General features: G+C 36.4%; 1 protein-coding gene and 1 pseudogene across 1 annotated transcript in view; one reads left to right on the top strand and one right to left on the bottom strand.

Moving 5' to 3' along the window:
- Window positions 1-25165, bottom strand: part of LOC120631972 — a 344454-nt gene that overhangs the window by 294746 nt on the left and 24543 nt on the right. The window lies entirely within an intron of this gene.
- Window positions 20051-23101, top strand: LOC120631973 (annotated as a pseudogene).

Raw genomic sequence — 25165 nt, 5'->3', positions numbered from 1 at the left:
AAAGGATTACGTTCAAGATATAAAAGCTGGGGAAAGAATTATTGCTCTAAATCCCAGCAGCTTGCTGTGTTAAAAGAAATTCTTTAACTACGAAAATGTATTTATTTAGAAATCGTTAGGAATTTCAATGTTGATAATAAAGAAGATAACTAATATGTATAGAATTATGGATATTTATCAATCAGTCATCGCTTATGTGAAATGGTGCTCACATCCCAAACCTCTCGTGATCGCCTCACTCAATTTGAATCTCGGACAAAAACCAATAAGACGAGAAGTTTACAATGTAGGTCTACTAATTTATATCGCCCCTATAATTTGTTATAGGGGCGAAATACGCAATTTTTCATCGTTTGTCATTTTAATGCACAACGTTTGATGAAACTCTGGTCTTAATTTGCGTCCAGTAACAAATTACGCTTTTTTTCTCAAAGTAACTTTAAACAAAGTGCTTCTGAGAAGATTGATGTCCATTAGAAGGTAATTTCCTAAACAATTTCAGGGAGACAGCCAGCGGTAATCGAATCACCCGCGATATTTCTCGATCCTGAGAAAAAGTTGCTCTTAAAGTGCCCTTCCTTCTTAATACTAAAAGGAGACTCGTTTTATTTGAATAATGCATTTTTAAATCGTGCATTTTTAATTTAAACTATTCAAATATATATAATACTTGCTTAAACGGTGAGGGGAAACCGTCGTGAGGAAACCTACATGCCTGAATGTTCTCCATAATTTTCTCAACGGCGTTTGAAGTCTACCAATCCGCACAATATATCCGCAGACCGCAACGCAATGGTCAAGCGGCCAAGGCCTAAATTTCGCATTCTGAAAGGAGGTCTCCTAGGCCCTTTAGTGGGCCGGATGATGATATTGATAATAATGATAAATTAACTCTTAAAATAAAACGTTTAATATATTGCGTGCGTAATACTCATGTACCTAACAAAGAATTTTAACCTATTTTATACCAAAACGTCGGCCCATCGCGCTTCTCCAGTCTGGGGTGGTCAGCTTCGACCCTTAAACAATGTTTTTTTTTTTTTATACAAGCATTAGAGTGCTAATAATACCAGAAACAAACGACCAACCTACATAAATGCCATCAGCGAAAATGGGTAAATTAGACTTTCAAACGAGTTCTTTCAAGCCTACTTTTTTACTACTACAAATTTTGAGAGATGTCACTTGATACGTGTACAGTACCTATGTTAGTACAAGATTCGAGACCTGAGACTACAAGCAAATCCTATCAGCACCACATCTATAAGGGTTGTTAAATTACGTGTGATAATATTTTAACTTTAATTGTAATGTACCTATATATATGTATCACTGTACCCCTACGTTCCCTAACAACGATCCTGATTAGTGACATCTCAAAGCCCCACGTTGAAATTAATTTAAATACATCTCTGTCTTTCCGCTCAGCCAAGCATGAGCCGAATCTCAATTCCAACGCCCCCTGTTTCGTTCACTGAACGAAAATTACAATCTCTAGTTTGGGTACTTCCCAATTCTTGAACGACTCTTTTTTATTTATTTCGTAACCGTTCACTTGAGAAGCTAAACGCGTTTAAATATTTTTTAATTGTTACACCGTGCTTACCGGTGAGGAAAAATCTGATCTCCTTTAATGAGCAAAAAATCCTTTCTACCTAAAGGCTTACGTTTAATTAAATGTCCAAGAGTCTACGGCGTAATAGGTAACTTAAATCTGATAGCCGAATTTTATTTTTAGTAAAGGCGAATTTATTATTCTGTTCTGCTCTATTTTGTTCGATTATTTATAATTGATCTTCTGACCTTAAACTCGGGATATAGAAATTACAATATGGAAAACGAACTAACATTTTAAGCTAGATTTGTTTATTCTTCTTCGACGTTCCCGCTGTGTTAAGTGGGCTCGGATTATTATTCTAACCCAGATCGGACAGACGCTCCGCGTGGAATTTATGTGTATTATCTCCCGCACAAGTGAGATAAAGACTCTATACTAAACTATATAAGGCCGCTTTTGCCAAAGTGTTTTTATATACGGTATTGTCACCCACCTCGTCCTACACTATCCTAACTCATTTGTATATATTTTGTATATTTTAATGGAAATAATAGGATGTACTAAATAGGTGCAACTAGCTACAATACTTACTTAATTAAAAAAAAAGTGTGTGTATTTATGTACAGATTTAGAAGTTATACTTCTTTGGCGTAACAAGATAAAAATCTTTTCAAAATTTTTATCTTTCGCCTTATTCTAAGTCTGTAGAAAAAACAACACTAACAATAGTAAAAAGGGATATAAATTGAAAGTTTTATTATAATGCATTATCTGGTTAAATAAAGTGTGAGTCCGCAGACAACTGTAAGTGTACACTGCCAAACCTTATATCTAACTTCAGGGTGTCGGTTTTTTGTGACGGTATACGCGCGCATTGTAAAAATTTACTCTCATCATTTTTCCATAGCGCGCCAAAAGAAGTATAACTTCAAAAAGTTCAAAGTAAGACACATGCGATCAACGCAACGAGACAGCGACATGTCGAATGAGTTAAATTGCAATGATTAGATAAATAATTAATTATAGAAGTAGTTGATTATCTCGTGCGCCTAGTAGTATATGATGTACCTACTCTCTTCCAATAAACAGTTCACAGTCATAGTAATCAACCTGGAAACGATTATTTAGATTATTTTCGTTGTCCTCATATGTCTCTCTTTACCTCAAAATATCTGGATAACGTGACACTTTGGGATCCTATATTAGTTTACATTTTTGGTTCATCTACGTGTTTTTCTATATATACATAGCAACATCATTGCGCACCACGAATTCGTAATATAACTTAAATAGTACTGTTTGTATCCCTTGAAAAGCTAATATATAAATAAATACAAATATTTTAATTGCTCATGAAACGCATGTAACTCCGAACACTTAGAGATGCATGCCGGGGATCAAACTCGATCCTCCGAAAAGAGAACCAAAGCTCTAACCACTGGCTATAAACGCTACTAATGATACACATACTGATTCTAAATCTAAACATATTTTTCAAGGAAATGTCGGTTAAAACTGTACGTCATCCGCACAGATAGAACAAATAGAATCATGTCACAGATTGTTCCAAATATCCGGCGGGCAGACACACACATTCGTCAGTCTACAAATAAACATGAGTACACACTGAAAATAAAATATTATGCGATCGCATTCGAAGCGCAGTGAGTGATATATAGTCATGTAACTAGCATCACGAAATCAGCATGCATTAAATAGCAGTAAACATAGAAACTTCTTGGAAACGTGTCACGGAAATGTCGTTTGTTATTTCTTTGACTTTATTTTAACTTACCCACCTTAACTCGAAACACGTTACCTTTTCAAATAGACGTCAGAAGGATGCACTGCCAAGGGTTTTGGCGTGTTATAAAAAATCATATATATACTATAAATAAATAAATAAATATACTACGACAATACACACATCGCCATCTAGCCCCAAAGTAAGCGTAGCTTGTGTTATGGGTACAAAGATAGCTGATGAATATTTTTTTATGAATATAATACACATAAATACTTATAATATACAGATAAACACTCAGTCCCTGAAAAACATTCATGTTCATCACACAAACGTTTTCCGAGTTGTGGGAATCGAACCCACAACCTTGGACTCAGAAAGCAGGGTCGCTGCCCACTGCGTCACTCGGCCTTCAAATGAAAGTGTTTTTTTCCAAACCTGCCGAACACAGGAAATGTGGCACAATTAAATATGGAGATTCGTCTACCAATACTGTGAGGAGATTCTAAGGTTCATATATATAACAGTGAACGGGCATCTGTTCACTTAGTGCTACTACTACCATCTGCTGCAATCACCAAAACGTCGGCACAGCGTTGTAATTATGGGCAAATTCTCTCCTTAGGGCCTTTGTCATTGGTCATTGGCTATTCATGGCCAATATGCCCACACTTATAGGCCTTCATTTGTTTATACTTATTTAGTCCAGTGTAGAATTCTAGCTGAGGTATACTTCCAAAAACTTTGTTAGCAACCGACAAGTGGCAACAAAATGGTTGTTACTACAACCTTTGCTCCAGTAAAATACTAATCTACTCCATATAACCATCACTTGACTCCCAATAGAATTCTTAGTTAATTATGCTTTGCGATGATTAGCAAGGAATAATGTTTTGAAAGTAATTATTTCAAATTAGAATACATAATATATCTACGCAGTACATAGTTGGGTATTGCTACATTATTCAAGAAAAATTATGCCGAGATAGGTATTGTCTAAATGGAGCAGGGTTCACCTTATAAACAGATTTTTCATATTTCAAAAGCCTTGTCAGGTTCGTGTGCTTATTTTTCGTAACATTTGCAAAACCTGGGGTGACGTTAATCCCTTATCTACGCCATACTTCTCCCTCACTTATCATATCAAGGTTCTCTAATATCATAACAAAATAACCTTTCAATATTTAGAAAAAACACAAACACGCTTGAACAGAAGTTATTATTCTTTCGCATTATAATACGGTCGATCTTAACAAAATAATATATCTTTGGAAGGTTAGAAATAATTTGCATAAATTTAAAATATTTCTCTGTAAGGGGAGAATTACCTATTTGTATTTCGTACATTTTTATAACATAATCATAAATTGTGGAACCGGCGGGTTTTGAACACGCATTTCGGCCGTACGGTGGGTGTCTTGAACAATTCGGACACGATTCACTTAATTTTTATATTTATTTACTCGTATTAATTTGTCCCCACAACTCTAAGCGCTGCAGCGCTGCCCGTCAATCGTAGTTCGTTTGGGCTGAATAGCGTGAACGAGCTCTGGAATAAAGACCCTGATAAAATTCGGGAGGGGTAATGATCATCATCATCATCATATCAACCCATTACCGGCCCACTACAGGGCACGGGTCTCTCACAATGCGAAGGGTTTAGGCCGTAGTCCACCACGCTGGCCCAGTGCGGAATGGTTGACTTCGCACGCCTTTGAGAACATTGTGGAGAATTCTTAAGCAAGCAGGTTTTCTTACGATATTTCTCTTCTCCGCTGAAGCGAGTGAGATTTTAATTACTTAAAACACACATACCTAACTCAGAAAACTTAGAGGTGCGTGCTGGGATTCCAACTTGACCCCCCGAAAGTGAAGCCGAAGTCCTAACCACTTGGCTATCACCGCTTCTCGAATACGGGACGAATAAGGCAAAAATATTATCAGCCTATTACCGCTTCTATTCTGGACACATAGTAAAGATAATTTTAGAGTATAGACCCACCAAGCTGCTCCTTTGCGGGTGGATGAGCTTTAACAATAACTATCGCAAGTTCGTGACAATAAACAGGACCGGTGACGTAGTAAGGCATATTAATCTTTAAGTTTCAATCGTGTTCCATGTTCCATTGTTTTTACCTCTCGAGATAATTAACAAAATACTACATAGAGTAAAATAAAAAATGGTAGCCTGTACGTTCACTCACAAAACGCACGCAATAAACAATGTCAATATTGCGTTCCGCAAACAATCATAACTCACTGCAGCCATAACCGATGGGTAATAAACTGATGGAAAATCTGAACAGATGCCGGTTTAGTTTTATCGCGAATAACATTGTCAACATCAAACATTGTATCGTGAACTAGTGGCGCTACACGCTACACGAAACTGACGATAAACATTGTTACAAAGTTGCTAGGTTTAAGCAATTTGTAAACGTAGCAATTTTAATCAAAAAGTTTCTGCAACTGGCAACATTTTAAGTAGTAGTAGAGCTTTACATGACAGAGCTGGTACGAAGAACCTTACCCTACGCCTTATCCACCGACTATGCAGGACGTGTCCCTCGCCATACCCTGCAATGTGTTGCTTTTTTTATAGGCTACTAGCGTACCCAGCCCGCTTCGCCGGGCTAGATTTTGCTTTATTTTATTTAAACAATAAACTTACATCATTAAATTTTTAATTTAAGTCTCATAATATATTAAATCATTTATTTCTCTCCGTATTCATTCTCTTCTATTCTCTTCTTGAGCCGGTGAAGATCATTATCTACACCCATGCACACCCAAAAATAGAATATCATCATTGTAAATAAAAGCTGTATTTGACAGTTCAAAAATAGCTCCGATCGTCACCAAACTTTATAGGATTACTCGCCAGGTCAATCCGGAGATTCCCTGAAAGTTTAATTGAAATCGGTCCAGCCGTTTCGGAGCCTATACGGAACATACCCACACACTTTCTCTTTTATATATATATAGATAGATAATGCGCAGAGCAACACTCCATAGGGTTTTCACTTACATCTGGTGCATCTACTCGGTCCGTAAATTATTACTACAAAATAAAATTTAGAAAAACACATAAATTTAAAAACACTATTTATGTTTATTTCCATATAATTCTAACGCACAGATAAAGGCGCTTACATTTTCATTTTCAGGTTTTTGACAACATAATTTCTTAATAACATTTTCAAATTTACCCATCACTCAGTGCGAAGACAAAGAAAGACTGTGCTTGGCAGCAGAAATTCTAATTAAAATTTTCAAATCTACTCATCACTCTGCAGTAACATTAAAAATTCTTGCCAATACTAGTGTTACAGTTATATTATAAAGTGGGTAATTAAATTTGATTAACAACCAATGTTCATAACATTGGTGAGTATTTCGTTATAAATACGACTGCATTATCGGTACACTAGTCCTACATGGACTCGAACGATGCAAAGATACCTCCCGGTGTTAGTCGTTTATCACTATTCACTCATAAATCAAACCGCTAAACTATTATAGAGTTACAAAATAGGGAATGATATTTATTCGTGACAGGCTAGTGGTTAAGCTTAACTTTCAGGGGCCGAGTTCGAGTCTTAAACTCTTCTTAGTGTTTTAAGCAATATCACCTTACACTCAACTTTAACGGTGAAGGAAAAACATCGTTAAGAAACCTGCATGCCAGACAGTTCTCCGTAATGTTCTCAAAGACGTGTGGAGTCCAGCAAACCGCATGGCCAGCGTGGTGGACTTCGGCCTAAACCTTGCTCAACCTGCACGGCTAGCATGGGTAGGAGACAATTATATCCCCGGGGAAAGGATAAATAATTATCTTCTCCCACAGCTTTATAACACTGGCGCACGAGTGGAAATAATTTCCAAATAATATTATGTGTAATAATAAACGGTGGAAAACTTCTCCTAATCCAGGTTCCCATGATTTAGCAGGTGGACATGTTAATTATATCCCCTGACAGGGGATATAATCAGGGGATATAATTTTTGCCTCCTGCCCATGATGATGATATGATGTTGATTTATTCAACCGTAAAAAAAAATTAAATTATCAATGCGTTCATACGTTCTCAATAGTCGCACCTAGCAACTTGTCAATATGTACTCTTTCATCTCAAATGACCGTGTCACTTGCAACTACAATTTACAATTCAATTTACCTTCCTCCCTCTCGGTTTCTATATAAACGGGTCAACGTATTTATTCCTAGAAGTAACATCAACCTTGTACTCTACGATATTGTTGCTGCAACTTAGGATCGTTCTAAAAATTGAAAAAAGTATACAATTTCTTCAACTAAAGAAGCTACGTCCGCACAACCCCTTAACCTACTTCTATGCACTACGGTCCAAAACATTTATTATCGGAAACGACATGACCATTATTATATATTATGTACTATTTCAAATGCCCGTAGTTAGGATATTAGTGTGGTCTCCGAGAGCACGTGATGATGTCCGGTTTATTATCACTATAATATGAAAACAAAAAAAGTGAAATATGTATTGGTTTATTTTATTAACTTAACTAGCTAGCACGCGTCTTCATCTGCGTTTGATTTTGTTTTTGATGTGGCATTAAATTTAATTGTAGTTCTAAAAAAATTTAAAGTATTCAAGCCTTAAATGAGGGGTTTGCTGCTGTCAGCTGAGGAGTTCTGTCCTCTATCTCCAACCACAGTTTGCGTAAAATTAAACACATCTTATAACCTATATAGAATAAATTATTATTTAAATCGGTTCTAATATGTCTGCAGTTATGGTGTAAAATCGACAACACTTTCTTCCCCTCTCCCAAAGGAACCCAGCTTAATGTCGGGATAAAAAGTATCGTCTATTACTTCTAACACTTCCAAGAATATGTTGTACACATACATACAAGTTTCATGAGGATCGGTTAAGTAGTAAGTAGTTGAAAGCGTAACAATCAATCTTACATTGTCATTTAGAATAGTAGTAGGAATATATGTACTGTAAAGTAAAGTCGGCTTACTGTCGATAGTTGAACGTGACAACGTCGTAATAAAATACTGGTGGAATGGTTGTATTTTTTAAAAGAAAATTTTAATTTTATTTGTTTGATAGATATTATCGTTGCTATAAACAATTGACACCACATTCACTTTTCACTGCACTTCATCCTTGCCGAAAACATGTAAATGTATTATTGTATAGAAGCTGTCCAAGCGGACGCATCGCTCACTCAAGTAGGAGAGAGACAGATGTCAAACGCGGAGGCTGTGCCTCTTTGTTGCTCGTTCCGCGTTCTCGCTTGCACTTCAAGCCTTGAATGGAACACCTCAGAGCGAGGTAACGCCGCATGCGTTATGTTTTTTCGTGCGTGCAGCCGGCTCCATCGAATTATAAGACATTGTCACGTCAAAAATGGTTCAATTTCTGGTTAAAGATATTTATTGTTCCATAAAGGAATTTTCACTTAAATGGAACTTACAGGCTAATGAACAAAAAGACGGTAATTAAATAAAATTGGATTTTCGAGCGCACAATAAATAAATTTTAAATTGTAAGTGGGTAGTTTTGAAGCACCATCGCATCAAAATCATATCGACGGTCAACAGCTGACTCGAGCCGCGGCTATGTCACTGCATAGGTAGCATGGATTCATCCACAACTAGATGTGTAATTAATTTCTTTGTTTTTTAGATAGAAAAAAAGTTAAATTTTATTTTTAAATAATTTCGTGTGGAAATCTGTAAGAAACAAACGAATTTTGCAATCTAGAAAAAGATATCTCTTACATATTTCATTAAAGCCTTTGAGGAAAAGCTTAAAAAAAAAAAATCTAATAGTCCTAATACAAAAGCATGACTTTCACTTTATCGGGAATCGCGTTGGTCATAACTGTTTATCCGAATAACCATGACATGGTAGGAAAACTGTTTCACAAAAATATTGCCAAGGGAACGTCTACCAATAACCGCAATTAGACCTTTTCAGCAACTTAATGATTTGTATATTAAAATAAATTTGAAGAATGGCATTTATCACATTAAAAGTTAGCCCTTGACTGCAATCTCACCTAGTGGTAAACGATGATGCAGTCTAAGGTGGTAGCGGGCTAACCCGTTTAGGGAGTATGGCAATTATATTAAACCCATACACCCAATCGGTTTCTACGCGACATCGTACCGGAACACCCAATCAGCAAAACGTTACGGCTGAAACCTCCCCACCAGACAAGATCGGGGAAAATTCAGAAATAATAAATTCCCAAATGGCCCATGTCGAGAATCGAACCTGGGAGCTTCAACTTAAAACCACAGCTCACCGCTGCGCCATGAGGGAGGTTGTCAAATGACCTCCCATTTGACAACCTCCCTGACTATTGATATAGTCAAAGTCAAATATTTCTTTATTCAAATAGGCACATAGATGGCACTTTTGATGCGTTATTATATACAAAATGTGTACATAGCAGTGAGTAGTGATGGCGATAACTACAATCGTAAACTTAAAACTAAAGCTACGAGGGTTCCAATCGCACCCTGGTCTAAGAAGAAGCCCACAACAAACTTAGCCGGGTGTTCTTTTTGTTATCACCATCTCACATTTTCATTAGAAAATATTTAAGAAGCAACCTGGTTAGAGCAATTGTTTACACCCAAGCTTTTTAATCGTTTACGTAATCCTTTATACTATAATAGGACTTTTCTATAAGCTTTCGCTTAATACAAACTTTGAACTTCTTTAGTGACATCCCCAAGATATCAACCGGTAATTTGAAATAAATCTAAATGAATTGCTTATTTTGTGTAGTCTAGTGTACTGCACTGCAAGTTTATAGCGATCTTTTACTCGCGGTTATTAGGTTGTAAGTCATTTGATCTTCTGTGCTCCATTTTTTGTTACTTGTCTCATATCTTTGAGTTTACATTATATATTTATTGTAAAGTATGTTTTAAAAATAAAATAAAACAATTAGATATGTCAAACTTTAAACACAAAATTAGTTAATTGTTTTTATATTGTTGGAATAGAGCTGCAAGTCTTATCAAATTCGGCTGGACCGTTTCTAGGATTAGCCCAAACAAACAGACTGATAGACCGAAATACATTTATTTATTTGTTTACTTGCATCCATGCCTTTACATAGTCATGAGACCCTGTCAGGTCATAGCAATAGGAAACAGTTTGACCCTTATAATTATAACAAATACACGATTTCAAGATTCATATTATAGATAGATAAAAACTTTTAGTTTAATAAACAAAACTAGTAAAATTACCACTTTATTTTATTATTGATAGCAATTTACTATATTTCACATTATTGTAACCTTAATAGACTTTGCTAACGAAACCAACTCAACACCGAACTCGAACACCGATAATTCCACCGAGAAGAACAGCATTTATGCGTTTTTAACAGGAGACATTTTAGATCATCATACGCAGCCTATAAACCTCCCACTACTGAGCTCACGCCTCCTTTCTTAAGAAGAGTTGGCGTTAAAACGCAAACCCAACACGCTGCACCATTGCAGGTCGTGCTTTACCGACTATCATCACAAGTCCGTGATAATAACAGGGACCGAAGCTTATAGTGCTCTCCAAGGGACGCAGACTCTGCGCTGGTAAAGAAAAATTCTTTAACAGAAAAACACAATACCTAAAAACTAAAAGAGAAAAACGGGATTTAAAATAGGAATTTCGTGTTCCATTTTTGTATATACTTATCACTAAACCACAAGGCAGGCAATGATTAAATATGGAAACCTTAAGATCGTGACTAGCATAAACTCTGGCAATCAGGTCCCTAGCAATTTCTATTCGGGTCTCGAGATCATCGGGTAGAGCCTAACTGCTACAGCGATAACATGCTACACATAAGCCCCCAATCCCATGGCGTAGAGGGTAATTGTTGGCCTTTAATCGGAACCAGAAATTCTACTGGCATAACTAATAAGGCAATATTGGACACTAGAGGATTATGTATTAAATTTTTTGTCATTTCTGAATAGGTATACTGGCAGCTTGTTCTGTTGTATTTGCATTATTGTTTTTTTTATCTTTGGTATATAATAGAAGTGTATGTCCACAAAATGCACGGTAATATTCAAATTACATTCAAAAAGTTTGCACAGGGTATCCGTTAGTATAAAATAGTATAATCCTTCCCAAAAAGAATTTGTTTTCCGATTAGTATAACTAACTACTTTAGTGACAGCAGTACTTTTATGGATGTATGAATTTCACTTCACGGCTCTAACGAGTAGTCAGATTTAGACTAATTATTTCTAATAATACCTTTAATTTATATAACTTCCTGATATATCGATGTATAATGTATATAACGCAGCGGAGAAAAGGCAACAAAGGCATTTTAAGTATAGGCAAATGAAGATGGACTAAAAAATGTTCAGATCCTTGACTAGACAGAAGTTAGGTCATTCATTGGGGCTCATTACATGGCATAGACTTATTTCTGTAGATCAAGCAAGAAGCAAGTATCAAGGACGTAGTAAGGCGTGGATTTCCCCTGTCCTAGCTGGAGTCCATACGGGGAAGGATTCATTTTCTCCAGGTAAAAAAAAGGAGGATACCGAATTAAAAAGAAAAAAATTCGCACTAATGAGCTTTGTTCATTACCAAAGAACCACATGTACTCGTAAGAAGAATATAGGTCAAGAATTAACACATTTTAGAGGAAATTTCAGTTGCTAGGCAATTATTGTTTATCTCTGTGTAGCACACACATTACAATTAGTAATAGGAAAATTTCCATCGTGTTTTTGTTGTAGGGCGCGTCATTAGACAGTTCCGTATACTCATTGGCTCAAAAATATGCCATTAAGCCTTGAAGCGTTAAAACAATATCGCATTGGCGTAGTGTAGGGACACCGGGATCATTTATTTGCCGGCCAGTGGGCGGTGGTATTGTGTTCCGACTAGAATGACTATCCTTTATAAAGTTTGGAGAGACTGTCCTATGGGTCAGATTAGTCAGTTGGGTCATTGGGTCAGTTAAGACGTGTTAAGACACGTTTGTCTGGAAAATGCCTTTTTACCCTTGCCTTAGAGATACTAAGGTAACCGTGTCAGGTAACACAGATGACGGGAAGGCTTTTCACATATTAGAAACGTGGATTCATAACGTCAATATTATAATCTGACGTAAGAATACAAGAATTTATATCGGTTAGGCTTACGCGATCCGCTGGATAGGTATTATTAGCTATTCCAGGCAGGTTTACTGCAGACTTAATTTCCAAAAAATCTCATATAGTGACGTTGCATCTGAAATGTGTAATTGTTAACGTACAAGAATATAAATAAGAAATTGTACTTTTGTATCGTACCACTTCTGACTGATAAAAGACTAGGACACCGGGAGGTATCTTTGCATCGTTTGAGTCCATGTAGGAATGGAGGGAATCGATAATGTAGTCATATTTATATCAAAATACCTACCAATTCCATGTCATGAACATTGGTTATTAATCAAATATAATTGTAATTGTTTCTTGAAAACTAAGAACTAATATATAATTATTTGCGTATTTGTAAAAACCCTAATGAATTTAATAAAATACTAGCTGTCCCGGCGAATTTCGTACCGCGGGTCTTTTTTTTATGATTGTTATATTTTAATACTTATTATCCTATTCCAGACTAAGAGAAATCCAAAAAATCAAATATCATAAAAATTGGTCCAGCCGTTCTTAAGTCATAAATGGTGTAACTTACACAACTTCCTTTTATATATATATATAGATTTGAAAAATATGAATTACTGTAACAATAGTAAATAATTCTTATGAAATCATCCATATTCTAGCGTAATTCATAACGAAATCTTCCGGATGAATTCATATAATTTGGCCATCAGACTTGATTACCTCAGTCTCATATGTTAAAAATTCAAATTGGGACTTTCGGTACAAAGCCCCTAATGGTGGCTCTACACCCAACTCACTATCGCTATTTGGCTGCTCGCCAGAACGAATGCAAAGCTATGAGCAACACAGGTTACTAAGACCTGTATCGGTTAATCAACCCGATGCGAGGATTGTGAAATAACACCACTTTGTTGTAAGCCATGCGTAATTAGTTAACAAATTCATTTGGACAACGTCCAATTGAAGTATTGAAGTCTATTTGGATGTAATAATAGAATAAGGAGACGTTAAAGAAGTTGAATTGTCTTCGAATTTCTGTAACTTACAGCCAATGAAAGTACATCTTCCGAACTAAATCAGACGTGATTTGTTTGCATTATATTCTACTAGCTGTTGCCAGCTATCTTGGTCAGCGTTTATTACGATTTGTCACAAATCCCGTGAAAACCCTTTTTTTCCTCGGATAAAAATCCTATATTACTCTCTGTCCTGTCAACTTTATTCCAAAAATCTAGTCGATCGGTTGCTTAGTTAGAGCGTAAAGTAAGGACATCCCTAGAGATAACAATTACGTATTTACTTTATAATATAACTTGATATAAAAGTTATTCAATTAGCAGTGGTGTATTTTCCATTAATATAATTTTATTCATAAACAAAATTAACGTATGTACCAAAATAAAACTTAACCAAATCAATACTATAAAAAAACTATTTTGTAGACGTTTGTTTACGCATTATAAACCTTATTTTAAGGAAGTGAAGATATATCAAATGAACAGGTATTTTAGATTTTACTGTCATAAGCAATATTTTTCCAATCCGCGCTGGACCAGCGTGACGGACCCCTTCTCACTGTTGGAGGAGACCCGTGCTCTATAGTGGGACGATAATAGGTTGATATGATGAAGCAATATGTATTAACGCCCCTGAACGAAGCCGTCCATTGAACATAATCATTATCCTCGTCAGCCAATGGACGTCCACTGCTGACCGCTGGGTCCGCCGTCTTTTGTAGGGAGTTCTAAATACCACGGTCTTGTTCAAAAACTATAAAATGACGTTGGAAAAGAGCAATCTGCTGAGTTTCTTGCGGGCTCTTCTCAGTGGAATCTGCCTTCCGAACCGGTGGTAGAGTCACTACAAACAGACTGACTTGACGTTTCAAAAGTGCTTATAAATTAGACTAGACTTACTTGAAATAAATGAATTAAGAATTTAGATTTTTTTAATGCACTAGTGTGCATTAAAAAAAAATCTAAATTCTAAAGTATAGATAGCTGCAATTATTAGACCAAACATCCTTTTGAATATTAGTTAATCTCTTTTCCGGTTAATTTTCTCGACTCAAGAAAATTATTTTCAAATTAAAGTCGCATAAACTTTGTTACTCATGTTTTGAATACAACTTTTTAATTTCACTGCGTTGTAGGTACAAATTGGGGTTTAAAGAGCTTCTAGTAAGTAAGGCACTCCCTTATCGATTGTATTTAATAAATAGGTAGGTAGGTATACTCATATTATAATTCTATAAATGCTCCTCCCAAAATTCAATAGCGACAAAATCTCATTTCCGGTTAGCCGTCGGTTAGTCAATTTCACTGGCAGGTGTTCAGTACTTTTTACCAAAGAAAGTATTCAAGAACTTTCCACTCTTATTTCCTTATATAAAACTTCCACCGACATTTTATATAAAGGAGCGTCTGATTTTCAATCTGATCCAGTTTTATCTAATTTTTTACTTGTACTTTAACTGACTTTTCATTATTTCATGAATTGTTTTATGAACCGATTTTTATGATAACGATTAGAAATTTAAAAGGTTTCTGGAGAGTTTATTTCAAGAAATCTATGTATAGAGAATATAAAAATAAATTAAAAAGAACAACTGCTGTTTATATAACTATAAAAACCGTATTTAAGTATTGGATTAATAACTGCCAAATAACTTGATACAGCTGAATAGCTAAATGAACAGAAAGCCTACCCCTAATTAGTTTGGATACGGACGAAATCTGGGAAATTAATGCGGCCTCTTCAAATGTGCCCGCAAATAAACAAATCAAAGCTAGAAGAGATAAGTCTGTGTCTCCCGGATCATAACTTCCTAAGCCGTCCATAATTGCCTGATCATCTCTACGTTTTCTGTTTAATAGCCGTTCTTACATTACACGACAAGTTAAGCCTGAAAGCGAAACGATCTTGATTATCGTAATAATATCTGTTGATTTTTTTCACTAATAACAGATTATATTGGTAATAACTTTTAACGACACAATGATTATAATTTCCATTGCCTTTGACGAATATGTTTATTTGTTCAAGCAGTCTATGACGGTCAATTGATTCAGTATCAAGAATGATATCCGAAGTTTTCCTGTAATGAACCTCGTGCTAAACCATCATCATAAATGCGTACATTTGCCGTAATTTTTGTTTCAACCAATGTATGATTTATTTCCCCACAGTCTCGTGCCGCTTTTGTAAACCGGCACCCAATTACTTGCTTGATGTCAACTGTCCACCGAGTCGGAGATTAACTAATGCTGCGTCTTTCAAAGCGTACTGTAATGAGGATCCCAGCGTCTGCTGACCATAATTTAAATCATCATCGCCATATCAACTAATGGGCGTTTACTGGATATAAAATAGTTGTAATTAATATGTAGCAGTAATATTTTGTCTTCCATTCTTACCACTGAGTGTCTCTTACCACTGTACTTGAAGGAGTCGACTGTGGTAATTTAAATGTACCCCCGTACATATTAACGTCATTACGTTAATATGTACGGGGGTACATTTAAATTAAAACTACTCTAAAACTACATTGTAGTTTTAGAGTAGTTAAGCATTGTTATTTACGTATGGATTCTTGAAAGACTCTACACTAGAGCACTGGACCGGAAGCGATGAGAGGCTGGTGACCGAGTAAGATCCCCAGCCTCTAACAGAGGCTTTCAGAGTTATACGTTATATGTGCGTTTTTAATTTATGCAATTAAAATATCATCCTACGGAAACCTGCATACCTGAGAGTTCTAAAAAACGTTCTCAGAGGTTTGAGAAGTCTACCAATCCACACTGAGTCGAGGTGGACTGCGGCATATTTCCTTCTATTTCTGGCAGGAGACCCGTGCCCTTTGCTGGGGCGGTAATAGGCTGATAATGTTGATGATGCTAAAACACTGCGTATTCTGACTTTACGCCACGCAACACCTTCAAGATCTTGTTTCAAAGACACCAAGGAGCGCTGCAAAGCTTTTAAAGTCATAATTAGTTACTACTCTCTTTGCATCTATCGACAGCATTGCATGAACATGTCTTTGTCGTCTCGTTATCGTGTAGAAACGAAAGACGCGCATTAAGCGTTCTCGTTCCGAAATTCAGTACATTCATTTCAATATCTATATATTCAGAAATCATCAAGAACTTTTTACCACAGTGCCCGAATAAGCTGCTTTTTAATTCACCTTTAGATTATAGACATTTTGAAATCATTACCAATGGGTGAAAAGAATTTCAGAGCTTTGATGGTATTTTCATGGTCAAAAAAGCAATGGCAAAATTCTTGTCACTTTTATTTTCTCAAAGATGGCCGAGCTGCAAAGCAAGAGAAGTTTCGTATTTCCTGAAGTTTGCCAATAAAACTTTTGCGGGACATAATTTGTCGCACAGTTATATTGCCTACAGTTAAATAGCGATTTAAGAAAAGACGGCAGATTATATTATGCAGCTATAACCACTTATTTGAAGTGCAACATATATTATAAAAACAAAAGTGTTTCTGCTGGTGTGTTTGTTCGTTTTGTATATTCGGATTCTAGATATAGGCTCCTTTTAATCCCGAAGAAGAGCCTCCTGAAAAAATTTTACATATGCGCGAATTCAGAGCTAAACCAATCTTCGGTGAAATTTTACATAGAGATCTAGATTGTATCCTGAAGACAGCTATTTTTTGTTGGACGAAGTCACCGGCAACAGTTTATATAACAATAAATCAGACTTATAACTGCATGCCTTAACTGAGTAAAAGAGCTATGGCACACAGACATATAAACATACAGTTATTTAAGCGGTCTATTATTTCATCATGAGTGACAGAACTCTAAAATAACAAATATAATATGACGTAAGTCGACATATAAACTACTCATATACTTAAAGCTATTGATGGATATGCCGCTGATATATAAAAGCCGAATAAGTATATTATATCGAGACACATTATGTCTGTCGTCACTTCATAAAATTATAATTTTAGACTCTCCTAGTTAAAGCTCATTATGTATACGAAAAATTTCTATCCATTTAATCTTTTTTAATGATCCGTCGTAAAGCTATATAAAAGAAACTATTGAGACTAAACGAAAATAAATGAGTCAGTGGTATTTCGTTTAAATATAACCCAACGGAATTTGAAGATTAGACGATTGATAGATACTCTTATCAAAATGTTGATTATTTTGATAGTCATTCTCGATATATAACCGATTTAAAAACGAAAAAGTGCGTAGTGAAATTGAGACTACCTGCTCCATCACGATCTTACCTTCACCGGGCAAGGCACAGGTCTCCCCTCTGAATGAGAAAGAGAAACCCAACGTCCACCACGCTGTCCAAGTATGGATGGATTGAATTTGAAGTGCAACATATACCTATGAGGTCGTTATATTCAAGATGTTTTACTTCACTGTTAAAGCAAGCGAGTATTTAAAAGATTTAAACCTCTTTGCCACCTTTTTATATAAAATGCAAAAATCTAAATAAATTAATTGTAAATGAAAGTAGGAATGAAATGGGACCCCTCGAAAAACTTAAGCCCTTATCTCAAAATCCGCGAATGACAAAAAAATCACTTTGGTGACGTACAATCATTACAATAATTCTACAACACTGATCTAAATAAGCTTCTGTATCAGTTGAGGCGATTATCAGCGCTTTTAATCTGGAACCTACTTAAATGCAATTTGTGTATGCATTTTCAAAAATAAATATTTCAATATTTCCTAACATTTTAGTTTTTTCTAGTTAGAAATTAAAGCAGACCTACAATAACGCTCCACAACATAATAAAGATCTTTAAACTGCAGGCAGGAAAAAGCACAAAATCCTACACTACAGTGATATGGGTTGGCGAGTTACACATTTTCCCGACCATTTATTCTCGTTTCCTTAGAAGAAAAGAGCGCGAAATGACTTCATATGGTTAGAGTGTTATGACCTGAAATACGATAGGCAATTTAAGTTTGACTCTGGGGCAAAATCCAAAGTTAAATTGCCACATAACTCTGGCATACGAGATAAATCAGCCCGTCTTGCCAACTTATTTCAATAATAGCATACGAAACTGAAATATGCAACTTGGTTTACGGTCCATCAAGCTTTCCTACGAGCCTTTCGCATAAGTGAATTGGCTGCTACGAATATCCATATTCGTTGTATGAAATCCGCGGGAACGCCAGTGGATTTTATTGCCCGAGTTTTCTCTAAGAGTTGCCAGTCCTACCCTCGTGATAAATTATGTTGTTTTCGCCGAGCTGTTTTCTCCCCTTGCGGTGGGAATCTATTGAACTGAAGTAGGAGAATGATGTTAGGACTAAAAACATCGTGGCGCCTTTGTGTTTATGTCTGAAGGAATATTTGATAAGATCAAGGTCGCGCTTTTAAATTAATGTGCTTTGACTTTTACTACTCTATTTTGTTATGTTTAATATGTAGAATACTATTTAAATAAACTTAGAACTCTTGGCGTGGCTAACTACTTTGCAGCAAACTAAGTTAACACATAAAAATCAATAATTTTTTCACATATTATTTAATTCTCTGCTTGTCGGTTCCTTTTAGTATTTTAATAAAACCTCAATTTTCAACAAACATGCTGTTTAAATAAGTCCTTTCATTTTGTAAATATAACGTGGTATCCCGCCTCACTGTCACGACACTCCTCGAGTCCTCGTGTGTTGAGTGTAATTAAATTTTAGTGCTATGTAAATGTATTGCCTTTTGTAATTTATGTAAAATAAATGTGTTGCATGCATACAAAATACTAATATTTTACTTGACTTGATACGAGTGGTGTCGCGTGGCGAGATGCATCTGTGCCTGCGCCATAATTCTCTTTAAACCTAGTAACGTATTAGTCGTCGCGACAAACAATGCTCCAATACTTGCTTAACTAGGACGATCCCTATATCCATCTCTGTCAGTCTACGCACTAATCTCACTCACCCGTCTCTTTTCCGCTCGACCTGCAATCTCGAGTCGCCCTAATGATATTTGTGGTTGATTATAATTATACATGCCCTCCTTTGAAATGTCAAGCTGTATTTAATTAAAGACGCCGTTTAATTATAGATCGGATACTTTTTGTCTTAAACGAAATTAAATTTGTGTCAAAGGTCGTTTGTAAAACGCATTCCACGTTACAAGTCGACACGCGTTATTTAAATGAAGTAAACTATCTGATAAATTAGAAGCTGTATGTTTTATGTGTAATTTTTTTTCAAATGTAAATGACTCGTAGATCTTTACTTAGTGGGATTCGCTAAATGCGATTTCTACATTTTATTGATGAGGCTCGTAAGACAGAAGACCCTCAGTGTATGACCCTCTGAGTGCCCCAAGAATCCCATAGATATATTGGTTCACCGTGACGATATAAGACAAAAGTCAAAGTCAAAAATATCTTTTTTCAAGTAGGTCCATAGGTGGCGCTTTTGATCCGTATATTACATATATTTAGCAGATAGTGCCTGTTTTATATCATACCACATTTTTTGAGCTTTTAAATGCCGTTTAATTTTATACTATTATTATACTTATTATACTATTATTATTATTATACTGATCGGTTCACTGGTCAGAGGAGGGCTCAGTAACCTTGGGTTCAAATAAACCCAAAAAGTCTGGTGCAGAAGGCAACGGGAAACCACTGCACTATATATCCCTAGTCTGTCAGTTTTGACATTTATCATATCATGGAAAAGTCGAAAAAGAAAGTGGCCCCGAGTGCCGGGCGTCCCTTAAATGGGACAGGGGTGCGAAGAATCTCCTGGCGTAAAACTAAAACGGAAACAAACGCATATAAGATAGGAACCTGGAATGTAAGGAGCCTTAAAAGTCCAGAAAAGATCTACAATGTTTGTAAGGAAATAAAACGGCTTAACATCGATGTACTCGGCCTGAGCGATGTTAGATGGAAAGATAGGGGTTCACACAGAATAGATGAGGATTATGTGCTCTATTACTCTGGATCTAATGAATCGTCTAACAAATATGGTGTGGGAATAATTATTAACGTCAAGCAAATAAAATCATCCATAAATTTTGTCCCAGTGTCAAATCGCGCCATGATGCTTCAAATACAGGCAAAACCAAGAAACGTTAATATTATCCAACTCTACGCTCCTACTAGGAAACAAGAAGGAGCAGATCCCGAGCTTGATCAGTTTTATAGGTAAGTGGAACAATTGCTTCAAATAACGAAATCACACGAGATTAACATTATGATGGGTGATATGAATGCTAAGGTGGGCAAAGGTGAAGTTAAAGGAGTCGTCGGTAAACATGGGTTAGGGGTTCGTAACGACAGAGGTGATACTCTCGTACAATTCTGTCAAGAAAAAGACCTTGTCATTATGAACACCTTTTTCCAACTACCAGACCGAAGGCTGTACACTTGGACATCACCGCAACATACCCCGGAACATATTGTCCGAAATCAAATTGACTACCTGATGATTAATAGCCTTTTCAAAAACTGCGTCAAGAGTGCTCAGACCTATCCGGGATCGGATGTTAACTCTGACCATAACCCAGTAGTTGCGACATTATCTTGTACTCTTCAGAAGATAAAAAGGAAACGGCTTTTTAACAGAGTTGATATTAGAAGAATCAAAACAATGCCAACCAAAGCTCTGGTATCTAATGAAATAAATAAGTGGGCAATTGAAGCAAAGCGAAGACCACCACATTCTGTCGAAGATAACTGGCGGCATCTCAGATTGAGAATAGATGACATTAACAAAAACCTTATTGCACCCAATTGGATTCCGAAACAAGTTTGGATGACAGACAGAATATATCAACTCATGGAGTAAAGACGTAGTTACAAAAATTCTGACCAAGTGTGTTATAACCACTATAATAGAGTTATTAGACGAGAAGTGCGATTTGCAAGACAATCTTGGTATAGCAACAAGTGTCAATATGTAGAAAAGCTTCATGCAAAGCATGACTCATTCAATCTACATAGGGAGATCAAAACCATGCTTGGTCAAAAAACACAACAGCAACACCAGCTTGTGGATGAAAACAATATTCCTATCATAGACATAGTCAGTAAGATGAACCAATGGGAACGATATATTGGAACTATGTTTGCAGATGATTCTAGACGTCACAGTTGGTCTTTAGAACAAGAAGACGAAGGCCCACCAATTCTGAAGGATGAAGTCGTCAAGGCTCTTAGTAAGGCTAAGGTTGGAAAATCTGCAGGACCAGATGGAATACACATAGAAATTCTGAAACTAATACAAGACGAACATCTCGATCCGTTGGTTAATTTTATGAACCTCGTGTATGACACCGGTGAACTTCCGGGGGACTGGCTAAAATCGGTTTTTATCACTATTCCAAAGAAGAGAAACGCTAGGAAATGTGAGGAATATAGAACTATAAGTCTTATGAGTCAAGTTCTGAAGTTATTCCTTGGTGTGATACATGAACGCATACGAATTAAATGTGATGAACAACTTGGAGACAGTCAATTTGGATTCAGAGCTGGCGTAGGCACCAGAGAAGCTTTATTTGCACTACAGGTTCTTGTACAAAAATGCAGGGAGATGCAACAAGACGTGTTTATGTGCTTCATAGATTATGAAAAAGCATTTGACCGGGTTAAGCATGACCGTCTTGGAGCACTTCTCAGGAATATAGGCTTAGATGGAAAAGATCTGCGAATCGTACGAAACCTGTACTACAACCAAAAGGCTACAGTGCGTATAGAGGGCGAAGTATCCAAAGAGGTAGAGATACAGAAAGGAGTTCGACAAGGCTGTATTTTGTCTCCCGTGCTTTTTAATTTATATTCGGAGGCAGTCATGGCAGAAGCATTGGAAGACTTAAACTGTGGTGTTAAGATTAATGGTCGTATTATTAACAATTTACGGTACGCTGACGACACAGTTTTAATTGCGTCCACGGAGGAAGAGCTACAGAGGATTGTTGATCGTGTCAATAAGTGTAGCGTAGAGGCTGGTCTAACTATAAACATCAAGAAAACAAAGGTCTTGGTAGTGTCTAACAATGCAAATTTGGGTCCAACGATTAGAGTGGCTAGCCAAGTATTGGAGAGAGTGCAGAGGTATAAATATCTAGGCACTTGGCTGACTGAAAAATGGGACAGTGAAACAGAAATTAAAACCCGGATAGAAGTCGCCCGTAGTGCTTTTCAAAGCATGAAAAAAGTGCTCACTAGCCGCCGCCTAAACATCGCATTACGAAAACGCCTTCTACATTGTTACGTATGGCCAATACTTCTTTACGGATGCGAATCCTGGACCATCAAAGAGGATCTCAGGAAACGTCTAGAAGCATTCGAGATGTGGGCCTATCGACGCATGCTGAAAATTAGTTGGACTCAAAAGGTTACCAATGAAGAAGTCTTGCGACGAGTTGGTTGTCAGCGCGAACTTTGGAAGACCGTCAAAAAGAAAAAAGTTGCTTATCTAGGACATGTGCTTCGGCATGATAGATACAGGCTACTGCAACTGATAATGATGGGCAAAGTTGCTGGAAAGAGACGCATCGGTCGCAAGAGGAAGTCTTGGTTGCGCAACATAAGGGAGTGGACTGGGATCGCGAGTGCCGCCCAGCTGTTTAGCCTCGCGAGAGAAAAGGAAAAGTATCAAAAACTGACGGCCAACCTTCACTAGTTGGAGAGGCACCTAAAGAAGAAGAAGATTATACTTATACAGTAGGTATTATACTAATCTCGTTAGTCGATTATTTTATCTTGGTTGTTAATAGGTTTTACATATTATCTGAAATAAACGATGCATTAATAGAATAAAATAGACCATATAATGGTTTTTTTATATACTTATTTGTCAGATTTCTTTTATATACTTATTTGTAAGAAAATTGCTTTTTCCATAATATAAATTTTCTAACAAATATTTAAAAGATGGATAAAAAGTAAATATATTAATTGATATAATGGCGTTACTAAGAATACCGGGTCTACATTTAATGTGACTAAGTTTGTTGTTGGTGGTTGAGTTCGCTCCTTCGCTCGTGTTTAACCAAAATTTGGCATTTAAATGGCTTCGAGTTTTTACCACGGAAAAATATATTTATCTCAAAGGAAATATTGAAAATAAATAAGTTCAGCTCACTCTCAGCTATAACTATTAAAATCAATTCCGTTGATATTACAATCCCACAGAAAACGGGAATTTTATGCGAATTAACTCAGTCAGAAATCACAGCTTAGTGCACTAAAAACTGAATTATTCTCACAATTTCCTAAGTATAAAACATCAGACAAAAACTTTTTACTCAGAACCGAATTAAATCCTTACATAGTCGAAATTAAATGGAGCGGAAGTAAAAGAAGGTACCTACACGTATCCGTCATAACCTCGGAGGAGTTTAGAACTCCACGAATATATTAAAACTTTATCGAAGCGCAAACTTCTATTTCCTTTCAGTTGGTTGTTGGAAGTCATCCTTGGGGTTGAAGTCTAAAAATCTAAGCAAAAACTAGGCATAAAAAACCTAGAGTACACTTCGCAGTGTTGATTGCTTTTCGTTCGGTACTTTATTGTTTTCTTTGACTATGCCAACTATGCTTGGTTTTTGCTCGTATTTTACCGAGTTAGTACCTACTTGATGTTTTTCTATTGCAATTTTTACACAATCTCTTTCATTACATCATGATCATCGTTTTCGACCCATTACCGAATAACTACATAGCATGAGTCTCGTTTCAGAAGGAGGATTTTGGCCGTGGCGTAGTCTAGTGGACTCACCATGGTAGACTACGCACGTGAGAAAGTTTGAGAACGTTTTTTTGAAATCCCAGGTATGCCGGTTTCCGAAGGATGATTAAATCGCATAGATTAGAAACGCAGTTATCTCTGGAAATTAAGACGCTGGGCATCAAACTTGGTCCGGCCGCATGGCAGGCCAAAGCTCTAAACATTAGGCTGTCACCACTTCCGGTTTAGTGTTTTATCAGACACTTTTAAAAGTCCATACGTTAAAAAACACTGCTTAACTACTCCAAAACTATATTACGCCTATTTTTACAGAACAATATGGAGAACCCCCGGGCATGCAGATTAATTCACTGAGTGTTCCTTTACAGTTAAAGCTTAATTAATCATACAAAAGCCAATTCATTAAATGTATAATAATTCATGCATTTAATAACGTATACGTTACCAAAGTAAAGCTGTGATTGTGTAAAATTTTCTTTCTAACTCGAATGAAGTGTCAAAATCTTTTTGAATACAAACAACAGGCTGTATTGCGTTGAACGAATTTTGATTGATGACAGTCAAACTTTATGGCACTCTGTAATCGACTGCTCTCCCAAACGCGTGTTGGCGATAGTCAGATGATTTATTGTTTAATACACGAGTCTCGACAGTGCACTCATCATACCCCCTTAAATGGTAGATTCAAATTTTGCAGCGCATTAATCCAAAGTGTGTCACCAATGTGAAGCTGGCTACTGCACCGATTTTAATAAATTTGACACATAACAAATAGCTTGCATGGTGTAGACGGTGTACGAGTAGAATACGTACATCTCATTTCGGAAAAACTATTGGCGAAGAATGTTTAATAAACCGATAACAATGCGGATGAAATCTCGGAAGCTTGCTTTTTTTAAGGTTGTTTAATAGAGACCAATGCTCGTTTTCACTAAAGCTAGACATTCCTTAAACCGAATGCTAATGGTTTAGGCGATGTCTATA

This window comes from Pararge aegeria, chromosome 19 (genome assembly GCF_905163445.1).
Source record: "Pararge aegeria chromosome 19, ilParAegt1.1, whole genome shotgun sequence".
Classification (NCBI taxonomy): Eukaryota; Metazoa; Arthropoda; class Insecta; order Lepidoptera; family Nymphalidae; genus Pararge; species Pararge aegeria.
Note: the sequence above shows the minus strand (reverse complement) of the source record. Positions and strands in the feature narration are given on the sequence as shown.